This window comes from Balaenoptera borealis (assembly GCF_965194805.1).
Source record: "Balaenoptera borealis genome assembly, chromosome: 3".
NCBI lineage: Eukaryota > Metazoa > Chordata > Mammalia > Artiodactyla > Balaenopteridae > Balaenoptera > Balaenoptera borealis.
The window spans coordinates 93,794,994-93,808,487 of NC_138866.1; the positions used below are offsets into that span (position 1 = coordinate 93,794,994).

At 44.4% G+C, this 13,494-nt stretch overlaps 1 long non-coding RNA gene across 1 annotated transcript in view; it reads left to right on the plus strand.

The window, feature by feature from the left end:
* The window catches only part of LOC309626775, a 296,161-nt gene extending 289,879 nt beyond the window's left edge, over positions 1 to 6,282 (plus strand). Inside the window, exons 3-4 of the long non-coding RNA XR_014243397.1 lie at positions 4,942 to 5,008; positions 6,061 to 6,282. This is a non-coding gene — a long non-coding RNA (uncharacterized lncRNA). The remainder of the gene's footprint in view (positions 1 to 4,941; positions 5,009 to 6,060) is intronic.
* Positions 6,283 to 13,494: the final 7,212 nt, after the last annotated feature.

Genomic DNA, 13,494 nt, shown 5'->3' on the forward strand with positions numbered 1-13,494 from the left:
CCCTTTGGCAGTTTCCTTAAATGGAGAAGTTTCAGCTTCCTCATCTGGAAAATAGTGCTCAGAATATCAGCATCGTAGATTATGAACATTAAATAAGAAAACCTTTGTAAAGACCCTAGCACAGAACTTGGCACAGAGAGCTCAATCCATGTGAGTTCACACCTTCCGTTTAAAATTTTAGAATTGTCATCAGAACTGTAGAGTTCCCATAATTGCATATCAGGGTTATCTCTGTTAGAGCCTCTTCTGGGGTAGTACCAAATTCAAGTGTGGGTTCAACAGAAGGAAAATCCACAAGGACTACTGCTTATAGTACCCTTTGTTATCAAGTTTTGGTATGGGGCCTGGCTGAGACAGTTCTGACATGGGATATATGCTGGTTTATCTTTTAAGGAGATTCCATAAATGCATAATCTGTTTGGACACTAGGCTTCATAATGGCAGGGACTGTTTTTCCATCCCCTTCCTTCCTTTCCATACAGGAGAGAAATTATATGATCAACATATTGAATAGCCTTTGGACACTTCAGTGTGTTTACTGCAACAATGAACTCTGCATATTTGCATCCACCAGGGAGAATGAAAATTATTAATCCTGAGGAGCTGTTAAGTCACTTTCATAGATTTAATAATTTTCATACTTTTGGAGTGGCAGGCATCCCTAAACTGAATTATACCCTCAGTTTTTCTACCTGTAAAATAGGAGTAATAGTTTGTACTCTTACCTTCTTCTTAGGATTAATAATTATGATACAGAGGAAAGAGCACTGGACTGGGAGTCAAGAGAACTGAGCTCTATCCGTCACTTTGACCAGCTGCATAGATCTTGGGCAAATCACTTCAGCTCAGTTTCCTCATCTCCAAAATAAGAAGTCTAAATTAAGCAAACTCCAAGTCAGCTCCCAAATTTCAACTGATACGCTTTTTAAGAAATGAAATAAGTGGCCCTCTTCTTGTACCCAGGGATGCCAGGTGAGAGGAGACTTTCTGAGCACTATATAGAGAGGGGGATTTGGCCTGTGCTGTCCATGGTAGGTATGTGTCATCTATGTGCTGACCGTATGTGTCCTAGCACCACACACCAGGAAGGAACTCAAAGAAGGTGGGCATGTCTGATTGGAGGCAAGAACCATATGGAAGTAGAGGCATGGGAATTACTTGGATACCTTTGCACAAAGATAATTATTATGCTTTGTACAAAAGTAGAACCTATTACCATGCATTCTTCTCAGATTTCCTAAGCTGCCCACCAGCCCTCTGATTTATGGTTGGAGGGATTACCCATGGGTATACCCCAGCAGAGAGGGATTGGAAAAAGAAATGGGAGGTTGCCTCTTACACCTGTTAGAGTGTTAGTCCTTCCTCCAGGGATGGACTCAAGTGTAGCAGGTGAAGAGCTGCCCCTGGTATTCACTTGATGATCATGCCAAGTTCAAGGCAGATCACCTCCAACCCCAAACCTTTTTGGATCCATATCACACCTTAGAATCTATATGTGCCTATATATACCATCGTATTTCCCAGTTGCAGGAAAAGAACCACAGGGTTTCCAGTCAGAAGACTTTTGAGTTTGACCTTGGGCGAGATTCTTCAGGTCTCTGAGCTGACTGATGTAAGGATCAAAAGAGATAGGGGTGTGTAAAGTGCTTTGTTCCAGGGTTAGTCACAGCTGCCCTGGCCCCCACTCCTCTTAGATCTCCTCCCCAAATACTGTTTCAGGAAAGTTTTGTTAAATTAACTCTCTAAGACTAATCCCTTTGTCAGGGATATTTGAAGAGGGGGTAACAACGTGAGCCAGAGGGTTTAGAACCAGAGTAGACAGGGCACTGCTGTCCTGCAACTTTGAAGCGACGTCCTCAGGAGAAAGCTCTGCTTTCTGTAGCATCATCTCACCCACCCCTACTCCACCTACATCTGGGTTCTCTTCCCAGCCACCTTAACTTGCTGGCATGTCACTTGACCTGCTTCCTCTCTACCTGTGCAGTTCCTAACTGTTGTGATCCGGGGATGCCCCCCAGGGAGCCCTGCCTCAGGCTCTCTTCTCACAGAAATGGTACCTCAGAGAGTCCTACCCCACTTCACTTGGGATGCACATCATGGCAAGGAATGGCGACGCGCCCTGTGGCCACTGCTACCACAGCCCAGCCAAGTGCCCCCTCCAGTTTGTAGCCTGTGTGACAACCATGGAAAATGCGGGGTCTGAGTCACTCCAGCCAACAGAACTGGGGGTTAAGGAGTCTCTTCTGTGAAAAGATGCCTAAATCTTTACTGCCAGCCCACCTACTAAGAACTTTTGCTTTACTAAGACCAGAGGGACTGTTTGAAGGTCAGTTTAAAAGAGTTGCTTGTGCTATTGTGGCACAAGGAGAGCGCATGGGCTGGGGAGTCAGACTGGCCCTGTGTGTAAACCCCAACTTTGCCATTCACTGTTCAGGCAACATCTTGGCAAACTGCCGAATCCGGTTTACACGTGTAAAATGGAGCTGCCGATGCCTTTGCACAGCTGTTGTGAGGATTAAACAGAACTGCACTTTGTAAAGCACCTAACCCAAAGGGGCTGCTCCAAAGGTTTTTTTCTTGCTTCCCTGTCACCGGAGAATGACCAAATTATCTCAAGTATGACTCATTTAAGAGGGTGAATTTTTTTCTGGTAAAAAGCCAGTCCTGTTGTAATTGATCAGGCTCCTGCCTGACCATTTCAATTCAGGTGTTAAGGTGTCCAAAGTAAGTGGGTGTGCTGGCAGTAGGGACCTCCCACAAAGAAGGACTGTCTGTCCCCCACACCCCCTCCCCACCCTAGCAGCCCAATCCCAGCCGAAGGTTAGAAGGAAAAGGAGCATCAAGTTTTGTCTATGATTTTGAGACATCAAGTAAGGATTATGATGGAAACTTTTCATTCATGAAACTAAAACTATCCTTTTTCCTGGGAAGCCCTCACTAATGGAGAGGCTCACTTTGATTTCCTGGTTTATGATTTTACTGAGACCATTTGTATGTATGTGTGTGTGTGTTGCAGAAGTAACTAATCCCAACACAGCAGAATAAATTGGCTTAGTCTATAGTGGCCAGTCCGTCCTAAGTCTCTCATTGTACATCTCAAATCTTGTAATTGTTTGTCCATCTTGGTCAGATGGCTCATTAAGACAGCCAAAGTCACAAGCTCTACAGTGCCTGCTGTGGGCCCCCTTTGTTTCCTTACGCATAGAAAAAATGTAGAAGATGTGACCCTCAAAGGCCACAGTGGCTAGGTTTGAAAATCTTAAAGAACCACTGCAAAAACTTAGCTATCACTTGCAATAGAAATGTTTCCATATCTTTGCTTATTTTAATTCCCCTTCATATTTATGAGACTGTGGTACACTTAAAAGTAGAAACACATCCAGACACAGCCAACACAAGTTATATCTTATAGTTATTTATCCAAGTTCCTTAAAGCCACAAACAAGTTTCCACAATAATGACCAGACTGCAAATATAAGTACAATAAATCTTTAGTTCTAAAGGACAAAGCTATGTTTCTCTGTGCTTTCATAGTACATTGCTTTTAAAAAAAAGAAAGAAAGCAAGAAAGAAAGAAAGAAAGAGAAAGAAAAGAAAGAAAGAAAAAGAAAGAAGAAAAGAAAGAAAGGAAAGAGAAAGAAAGAAAGAAAAAGAAAAGAAAGGAAGGAAAGAAAGAGAGAGAGCGAGAGAAAGAAAGAAAAGAAAGAAAGTTTCTGCAATTCAATTTAAAATACCCAGGTTGTTAACTTCCAAGCAAAGCAATCACAAGAAGGAATTCTTTCTGCCTGAAATTGGTAGCAGTAACAGAAATACAAGTCATAAGCAGTTTTTTAAATCAAGTGTAATCATATTGTGCTCATAAGGAGCATTTTCTTAACAGAGGAATTGTAGGTCCCAAATTTTCTGGGACTATCCTGATTTTGAATGCCCTGACTCATTGCCAACTCTGTATTTAGACTAAGTATCCCATTTTCTGGTTCCAAGAAGATGTCAGCACACTTCAACTTAAAGATAAGTGACACGCACAATTCTTATAAAAAACGAAAGTATCACAACTTGTCTTTATTGAAACTGCAATTTTCTAAAGTCTGTTTGCTTAGATCTGTGATATCTCTATGTAATGTTGTTTCCAAGTTCAATTAGGGAGATTTTTATTTCGCTCTCACAAAATATCTTTTTATGCACTTTGAGTACCCCAAGTGGGTTTATAATTACACAGTCTTAACTGAAGGGGTTCAGAGGAAAAACAATTGTTCCTCATCTCTAACTCCAACTTTCAAGAATGACATTTAAGTCTTCAACTCCTGGGTACCTGAAAAAACGAAACAAGGTACAGATAGCTGGAATTTCTCCTGTTTTTAGCATTGGAATGAATCTTTTCTTATGGCAATGAAAACAAATAGAAAAATGTTTGCTTTTGTGCTATGAAAGAGAGAAAAGAAAAACCAGTCCATGAATATTTGCAATAGAAGACCATAACTTGCTACTGGAATCAACACTGGATTAAAAAGCTGAAGTTTGGAAGTGAAATGATTTTGCTACTCTTTAAATATTTTAGCAGCTTAAATATACATTAGGAAAAAAAATACACATATTCCCCCAGCAGTGCACACCACTCGGGGTGACATTTTCACCCTCTTATTTTGCCACAGTGTGGATTTTCCCCTTCAAATGAAAACCTACAGAAATGAACTCTGAAAAGGATAGATTGCTTCCCCCTTCTAGCCTTATGCCAGTAAAATACTTTAAGTGAACTGTTTTCTGATCACAAAATTCAAGTCCAAGTTGTTTTAAAAAATTAAGAAGCAGTTATTTAATAGAATACATTCTATTAAAAGTTAGCCAAGACCAACTAATAAGATCTCAAAAAATGAACATATTTCAAAGAATTTTGTTCTCTTTAATAGTTGCATGAGTTTTTTTGTTTTTTTTTTTTTTCAGGAAAATGTGCAAATGTCAAGGTTACCTGGGTCTGCTGGTCACTTCTAGTTTTGGACTCTTGAAGATGGTGAGTTTTGCTAATGATGCGCGGCTGTTTAAGAACCCGGTGGATTTTCTGGCAATCACTCTTTGTGTGCCATCTTTTATAAAGGTGCTTCTTGTTGCTAAGAGATCAGTTGCTTAGAGACCAAATCATTAAAAAAAATATATATGTCAGGGGCCAACATAAATTATAACCAAATTTTGTCATTTCAGCTCGCCCTTTTAATGTTTGGCTTTTGTAATAGATCGTAACGTACCAAGAGAAGCCAATTACTAATCACAGATAGAAAACGGACCATGAGGAGGAGAAAAGATCTGTGCGTACGCTCCCGTGGACAGGGAGTAACGCCGCTGATCCCTGGGAGAGAGTTACAACCTCACAGGGCTCTCTGAAACTTTGACTCCTCGTGGGGGTCTGAGATGTACTGGGAATGTAGATTTCCGTATACACGTATACCTGTCCCAGGCAAACTTGAGTGCAGTTTGGAGTATGAAGACCTGGGAATTGTGAAGCTACTTTTGTCTTTTCCAAAGGAAAATTAAGAGAAAAATCTACACTTAGGAAAATGTTAAGTTGGAAATCTGAAGTGATCTTAGCCTTCAGCCAGGTATTTTTGTGTGTGAACAATTACCACTGCTTCAGGTCCAAGTCTGTATGTGCTGGGAGGAGGGGGCTTGCATACAAATCTGCCTTTTATCTTCTCCCCCGTACTCAGCATAGCATTAACCAGGAGACAGCAATAAAAACAATCAGTTGGTTAAGTAGGTAAGGTTTGGCCTTGGGGTTCTTTCTCTCCCCCTTTGTGGCAATTTTGCCCATTGAGACCCTCCCTTCAAATTAACTGTCATCCAAGTATTACCCCTCACAGGGACATTTGCATTTTAGGAATATATTTTTAAATGAAAAACTCTTAAATTTCCTTAAGAGTCAAAGGAATGGCAGCATTCCAAGCTTCTTAACAGGTAGGATAGGCGATGTGTGGGAGCAAGATAAAGCTCTATACACCCTTTCATTGTATAACTCCATAACACAGCTCCATCCTCCATCTCCTTCCCTACCTCCTTCATCCTCCACAGGTCTCTTTGGTCCCATCTTAGGTGAGAAGAAAGCAAGCAAATAAGGGATCAAAGACTTGGAGTTAAGAATCAAGGTAAGAGGTAAAAAGAGTACCTAGGATCTTAGAGATTTTTTTTTTTACCAGCCTCCAAAGTGCTTGCCATTAGAGAAGAATTCATGCCTTTGGCTTGACCCCTAAAGGGTCTTGTGATGAACACACTGTGCGGGAGAAGGTGAGGCCAGGGCTAGGAGCTGGGGTGGAAGCATCAGGTGGGGCGATGAAGAGGTCTGGCTCTCATTCACTACTTCACTCTGGTCACTGTCAGATTAGCATCATCTCATCTCTCATTTACAAAGTAGATGAAAGACCCACAACCAGTTTGGATTTATTTAGAGATACATGGCAGTTAAAAAAAAAAATTACAGCCTGTGCAAATGGGATGGGGCTCATGCTCAGCAGAAATTCATTACAAGAGGAAATGAAACACTGACTTTCCCCAACCCAAGCTGTGAGTCAAATGGACACAGGCATTTGAGTGTCACAGAATAAACTCAGGTATGTCACCAAGCAAACATTTTCCCTTAAAATCTCTTCCTCCTTTCTCATCCCCCCAATTTTTCTTTATTGTCTATTTTTTTGAGAAAGAAATGGAAGCAGAAAGGGAAGGGATCTGAGATAGAGGAATTACGGGTAGAAGAAGGCAAGAGGAGTTAAAATTTCCAAGTACAAGGTTGGTACTTAGGAAATGCTAGTTGAAGGAATGAGAGACACGTAGAAGAGGCTAAGGGGGAAAGAGGTCATGAACTTAATGGTATGTTCCTTGAGGCAGAAACCACCTTATCCTTTTTTTTCCCCAATTCCAAGTACTTTGTACAGGCTTTTGCATTTAGAACACAATCAAATGGTTTTGTTAAATTCTAAGTTAATGGAGAAAAAGCAGAAGGGATGGGCCTGAAGGGTTTGAACTAGTCCTTGGCCCTGTACCCCATGTGCCTGGTTCCTTCCAAAGGAGCAGGCTCTGCAGATGTTTGTAACTTGGACCTCGATCTAAAAATAAAACCTGCCTTTCTTCCTATCCATCCATTCTGGTCTTTCTACCCCTTTGGCTCTAATTTGGCTCTCCCCACCCTTGTGGCCATTTGCTTTGGATTCTTAGCTTCTACTTCTGGGACATGAGGCGCCCCCGCCTGCCTTTTGGCCATCTCTTGCCTATTGGGAGGTAACTCAGGCACCACTCAGGATACCAATCCTTGGCAAACTCCAGGCTTTCACTTGCCTGGGTAGAGGTGGGGAAATGCAGTGATCTGTGAAGGACCCACTCAGTTGTCAGCACTGTGTGGCTGAAGGAAATAGGCTTGGATCCATGAGGCCTCTGCCTGCAAGTGTCCCACATTGAAGCTTTGAAAGGAAAATTTTCACACGACTGAAACTGCTCACACCAAGGAATGTGGTCTGGTGTCATGCGGGGTCCTGCAGAGCAGCAGGCCACTCTTCCACAGATGCCTGGACCACAGAGCCCTCACAGACTGATTCTATGACTGCCGGGAAGCTGCCCAGCCCATGTAAGCTCCATCTCGCGAGCTCAGGCATGGGGGAGCAGCTGGGAACCCAGAACAGTAAGCTCCTGCCTCCAGATCGAGAGATGGTACACTGAGAGACATCAAGCCCCAAGGCATCCTCTGCAGAAGTGGTTGCCACTGCAGGTGCCTTTCATTGGCAAAAGCAGTGTCCTTTGATGCCACTTCCAACTGAGCACCCAAAGATCTGTTGCCTCCTGCCCAGCTGCCAGTAGTTCCCCCAGGACTTGCCTCTCTTGACTGAACACCCAAGACACTATTATTTCTATAAAGGTTCACAGATCCCCCTTCTTAGCTAGGAGGATCTTACTCCTATCCTGGAAAGGTTCCAGTGTGGTGGCCTGCAACTCTGTTCCTATGTCTCCAGGAAACTATTCCCAGAAGAGGCCAAAAGGCCTAGAAGAGAAGCGTGACCTGCTAGATAAGAATGGAGGCTGCTTCAAGTGTTTGAGGTCCTCTCTGAAAGGACCTCTGCATGCAGCCTAAGGCAGCTAGTAAAAGCTTAACCAATACCAAACAGGGTTGCTTTTTCCAAGCAATTTTACCTTGTTGGATGCCATGTGCTGGGCAGAAAGCTACTCCTAGAAGCCAGAGTACCAGAGGGCAGCAGAGGAGAGCCTGCCCTGGAAAAGTCATCTCCAGACATCAGCCCAGTGATGGCTATTAAAGAATAGGGTTTAGGCAGCGGAGGGCAGCAAAGCACAACTGCCTCAAGTTGAACTTCAGGGCAACTTTGGTAGGCATGAGGTAAAGGGGCAGAGGGTGTGTTCTCGCAGAGAAGGCTGCTCATTCTGGCCAGAGTTACTGCAACCAAGCTTGCCCTTGTGCTGATTACCTCTCTGGACTCAAAAGTCTTGTCACAATCCACAGGGACTTCTGGCATGCTAAGACCTGAGACACAGAGGCCTGAGTCAACAGCAAGCCAACCTTAAGACTCGTGTTATAGCTGTCTTCCCTGATTGCAGCTCCTCCTGGTCTCATCTCCTTGCAGTGATGAAGGCCTTAAGGCATCACATGTCATCCTCCCCTTTTGGCATGTCATCACAGCTTTACTCAGCAAAAATTCCTCTGAACACCTTGCTCCCTATCCAGATTGTTTCCCAGCTTTGTGGGGTACACATCTGTCCACAGGCACACCCACTAGTTCTCCAGTAATTACCTAAAGAGCAAGGCCAGACACAGTGTATCACTTGCGTGCTCATGAAAGATTTGCCCTTGTACCTGTCACCAATAATGGGCCTGATCCAACTATCCAGGTAATGTACCTGTAACAACCCTCTGCCCCTTCTCTCCCGCTAGAACACCCCTTCTCTCCCCTCCCTCTCCCTCTCCACCCCGCCACAGAAAATATGGCTTCTACCCACACCATGTTCCCAAAGCTCTGGTCATACCAACACTCTGGCAGCCAGCATGCCATTGGGGGAGCTACAGCAACCCCCTTCCAGAAAGACTTCTGAGACACCTTGCTCTGATGTGTTGAAGACCACAACAGAGAGCCCACCAACGACCCCTGGGCTCCAGAGCAAACACATGTGTCCAACCCACCTTGTTAGTTACCAGACATTCAAGGCAGGGAGCTCTTGGACTGCAATTAGTATGACAAGTAACATAAAAAATGAGCACAGCCTAATAAACACCACCACACAGTCCAGTTTCATTGCTTTTTTTGGAGAAAGAACCATGATGTGCTTCTCATAGATTGTCTGGCCCTAGCTGACCTTCTTCACAGTTGATAATTTACCTCTAGTCACTGCCTCAGACAACTTTCAGGTATTAATTATACCCATCTGTGGAGCAGTTTACTGAGCGAGAAAAGAATGGGGAAAGGGATGGGAAACAAGAGAAGAATATGCTGTGGTGGGGAAAGGTGGAAGCAAACAGAAGCCGAGGGTCTGGTGCTCTTGAACTTACAAAGTTACATGTCCTCACAAGGTGCACACGTTAATATCCACACCGAACAAATTCCACAGTAACTTAACTCTAGAATCTTCTAATCATCAAGAGAAAAAAAAAGGGGGGATACTTACTAATTGTAACACAATTATAAGCCAACAATGTTGTTTTAGCAAAGTACAATTAAACTGAACAAAATTGTAATAAATCAAAACTAGTCTCCATTCTCCTCCTTCTCTTCTCTGACCCACCTCTGAGTCCACCTATCCCTACTCTCCCTGTACATCCCCCACCAAGCCACCTCTCATCTGCAGATAAGCACCCTTCCTCCAATCCCCGTGCGCATGCACAACTGCTCATGCCTGGGACAGACACACATCTTAAAATGAGGTGGGCTAAGATAAAGGCCAAAAAGCACTAAACTTCTGTCTTCAGGCACCTGTTTTGTTGGTTTTTGTTTCCCCCCTTAAAGGTTGATTCCTGTCTGAACCACAGTCTTCAGCCAGCAGGGTGCAAAGTGCTTCTTATTTCACTTTGCACATTGCATTTCAAAGCCAAGTGTGCCCTAATCACCAGGCATGTCCAAAGCCCACTGTGTAAGAGTATCAGTCCTTCAATAGCTTAAAGTGAATCTTCCTCAAAAGAACAAATGTTCTCCTGCTGCCTGTGCTTCCGATACCATCACCTCCTTCCCATTCAGGATTTCCCAATTGTTTTCATCCTGCAGAGATGTGTTGATTTGTAAGCATGGAGCAGGTATCCAGTGGAAGGCTGATGAAAATCACCCAGAAGGAAATAAAAGGCAGGGATCCATGAACAGAAGATATACTGGCTTACGTACAAGCAAGGTGTTGACACCTCATGCCCATGACATCTTTTTTTTTCCCCCCGTGTTTCTTTTCAATTTTTAATGTGGCTATGCAAAAATTCCAGATTACATATATAACTTAGACCTGTCTATACAGAGAAATTATTTCAAATGTACTTTCTTTTTTTTAAAGATCATTATTGGAGTATAATTGCTTTACAATGGTGTGTTAGTTTCTGCTTTATAACAAAGTGAATCAGTTATACATATACATACGTCCCCATATCTCTTCCCTCTTGGGTCTCCCTCTCTCCCACCCTCCCTATCCCACCCCTCTAGGTGGTCACAAAGCACCTAGGTGATCTCCCTGTGCTATGCGGCTGCTTCCCACTAGCTATCTATTTTACGTTTGGTAATGTATATATGTCCATGCCACTCTCTCGGTTTGTCCCAGCTTACCCTTCCCCCTCCCCGTATCCTCAAGTCCATTCTCTAGTAGGTCTGTGTCTTTATTCCCGTCTTGCCCCTAGGTTCTTCGTGACCATTTTTTTTAGATTCCATATATATGTGTTAGCATATGGTATTTGTTTTTCTCTTTCTGACTTACTTCACTCTGTATGACAAACTCTAGGTCCATCCACCTCACTACAAATAATTTCATTTCTTTTTATGGCTGAGTAATATTCCATTGTATATATGTGCCACATCTTCTTTTTTTTGTTTTTTTTTTTGTTTTGTTTTTTGGGTAAAGATTTAATTTTATTTATTTTTGGCTGCGTTGGGTCTTTGTTGCTCTGCACGGGCTTTCTCTAGTTGTGGCGACTGGGGACTACTCTTCATTGTGGTGCACAGGCTTCTCCTTGTGGTGGCTTTCCTTGTTGTGGAGCACAGGCTCTAGTGTGTGGGCTTCAGTAGTTGCGGCTCGTGGGCTTAGTTGCTCCACAGTACGTGGGATTCTCCCAGACCAGGGATCGAACCCGTGTCCCCTGCATTGGCAGGCAGATTCTTTTTTTGTTTTGTTTTTTTTTATAAATTTATTTACTTTATTTTTGGCTGTGTTGGGTCTTTGTTGCTGCGTGCAGGCTTTCTCTAGTTGCAACGAGCGGGGGCCACTCTTCATTGCGGTGTGCGGGCTTCTCATCGCCGTGGCTTCTCTTGTTGCGGAGCACGGGCTCTAGGCGTGCGGGCTTCAGTAGTTGTAGCACGCGGGCTCAGTAGTTGTGGCTCGCGGGCTCTAGAGCACAGGCTCAGTAGTTGTGGCGCACGGGCTTAGTTGCTCCGCGGCATGTGGGATCTTCCCGGGCCAGGGCTTGAACCCATGTCCCCTGCGTTGGCAGGCGGATTCTTATCCACTTCTAAAACAACAGCTCCAGGTTCCTCTGCCTGGACAGCTCCCTCTTCATACTCTGTGGAGCTGTCACTGTCAGAACTACCTGATACCTGCAAGTCTTCAGAAACAGGATTCCTAGTCTCTGAATCGTAAGAGGTGGCTGGCGAATAAGGCTGCGTCCTGCTCACTTGAAAGTAAGCATCCAACGGTGTTCTCAACCTGGCACTATTTGTCCTGTGAGACCCTCCGGCTCTTGCCCTCTGTGAAGCAGAACTCCTCCTCCTCCTAGTTCTCACTGGCCCCACCCTGTGTTCCAAAGTTGGTCTCAGGAATTCCAGCATGCCATGAAGTCTCCGCAGCCCATTGATGAACCCGTTCATTGAATCCAATGAAGATGCTTGGGCAGTGTGGTTAGCACCAGATTCCTGCCTACGTTCCTCTGAAACTCCTGGATTGATGTTCTCCACAGTCTCTCCTCCTGGGAGCTCCTCTGTCACATCAATGGACACCTGTGGAGCAGGCTGAAGCAGGGGCAGTCCCTCTTGGCTGCTGACCACTTCATCAGGAGAGGGCTGGAGCAGGGGTGGTCCCCCTTGGCTGCTAACCACTGCAGCAGGTGCAGGCTCAAACAGGGGTGGTCCTTCCTGGCTGCTGACCACCCCAGTATGAGAAGGCTGGAGCAGGGGTGGTCCCCCTTGGCCGCTGACCACTTCAGGAGGAGCAGGCTGTTGTGCAGCACCATGATCTAACTGCACCTGAAGATCATATTTCATTGCTTCATGAGCCATCACTCACCTGAAGCCGGAAAGACGCGGTCAGACTCGCCTGCCACATCTTCTTTATCCATTCATCTGTTGATGGACACTTAGGTTGCTTCCATGTCCTGGCTATTGTAAATAGAGCTGCAATGAACATTTTGGTACAGCCCATGACATCTTTTTTTTTTTTTTTTTTAACATCTTTATTGGAGTATAATTGCTTTACAGTGGTGTGTTAGTTTCTGCTTTATAACAAAGTGAATCAGTTATACATATACATACGTCCCCATATCTCTTCCCTCTTGCATCTCCCTCCCTCCCACCCTCCCTATCCCACCCCTCTAGGTGGTCACAAAGCACCGAGCTGATCTCCCTGTGCTATGTGGTTGCTTCCCACTAGCTATCTATTTTACGTTTGGTAGTGTATATATGACATCTTGAGAGAGGTAAGCAGTGGCAGATTCAGAATATACCTCTAGGAGGCCTCTAGAGGGGACAGAAGGTACTGCTCCAGTCTTGCCGAGGATGATTCCAGCAGAAAAAGCTTTCAATCCATCCCGCCCATCATTTCCATCCATGGGGTGGCATCCATAGAGGGCAGGGGTGACAAGAGTGGGGTTTTGCCACCACATGTTCCTCCTAACACATAACTCATCCAGATGACACCCACTCCAAATGAAAAATAGACCTCTGGGGATGAGCTAGAAAATTTAATCAGTCTTCCTTCCTTACCGATCCTGTCCTTCCCAGTCCCCTAGACCAACCCCAATCAAAATAATAGAAAGTGTAACTTCTAAGGAAAGGAAAAACAACCCAGTCTTGTCAGCCAAGAGAGAAAGTGGCTAACAGCTGTCACGGGGTTAGCATGATTGTTTCCAAGAGCCACTGCTAAAGCAATGTAAACCTTGATGCAAATCAGGGAAGGTCTGTTTTGAAGCGACCAGGAAACTGAGCCCACTTGAACTTAGGGCTTTTCAACTTAGTTGCTTCCTTGAGGCTGTTGTGAGCTGCCTCAGGTTCTCGAGCAGCGGCAGCTCAGACTTTGGTACCACGACCTGCAGATGGTACCTGTTCCCACACGGGGTCC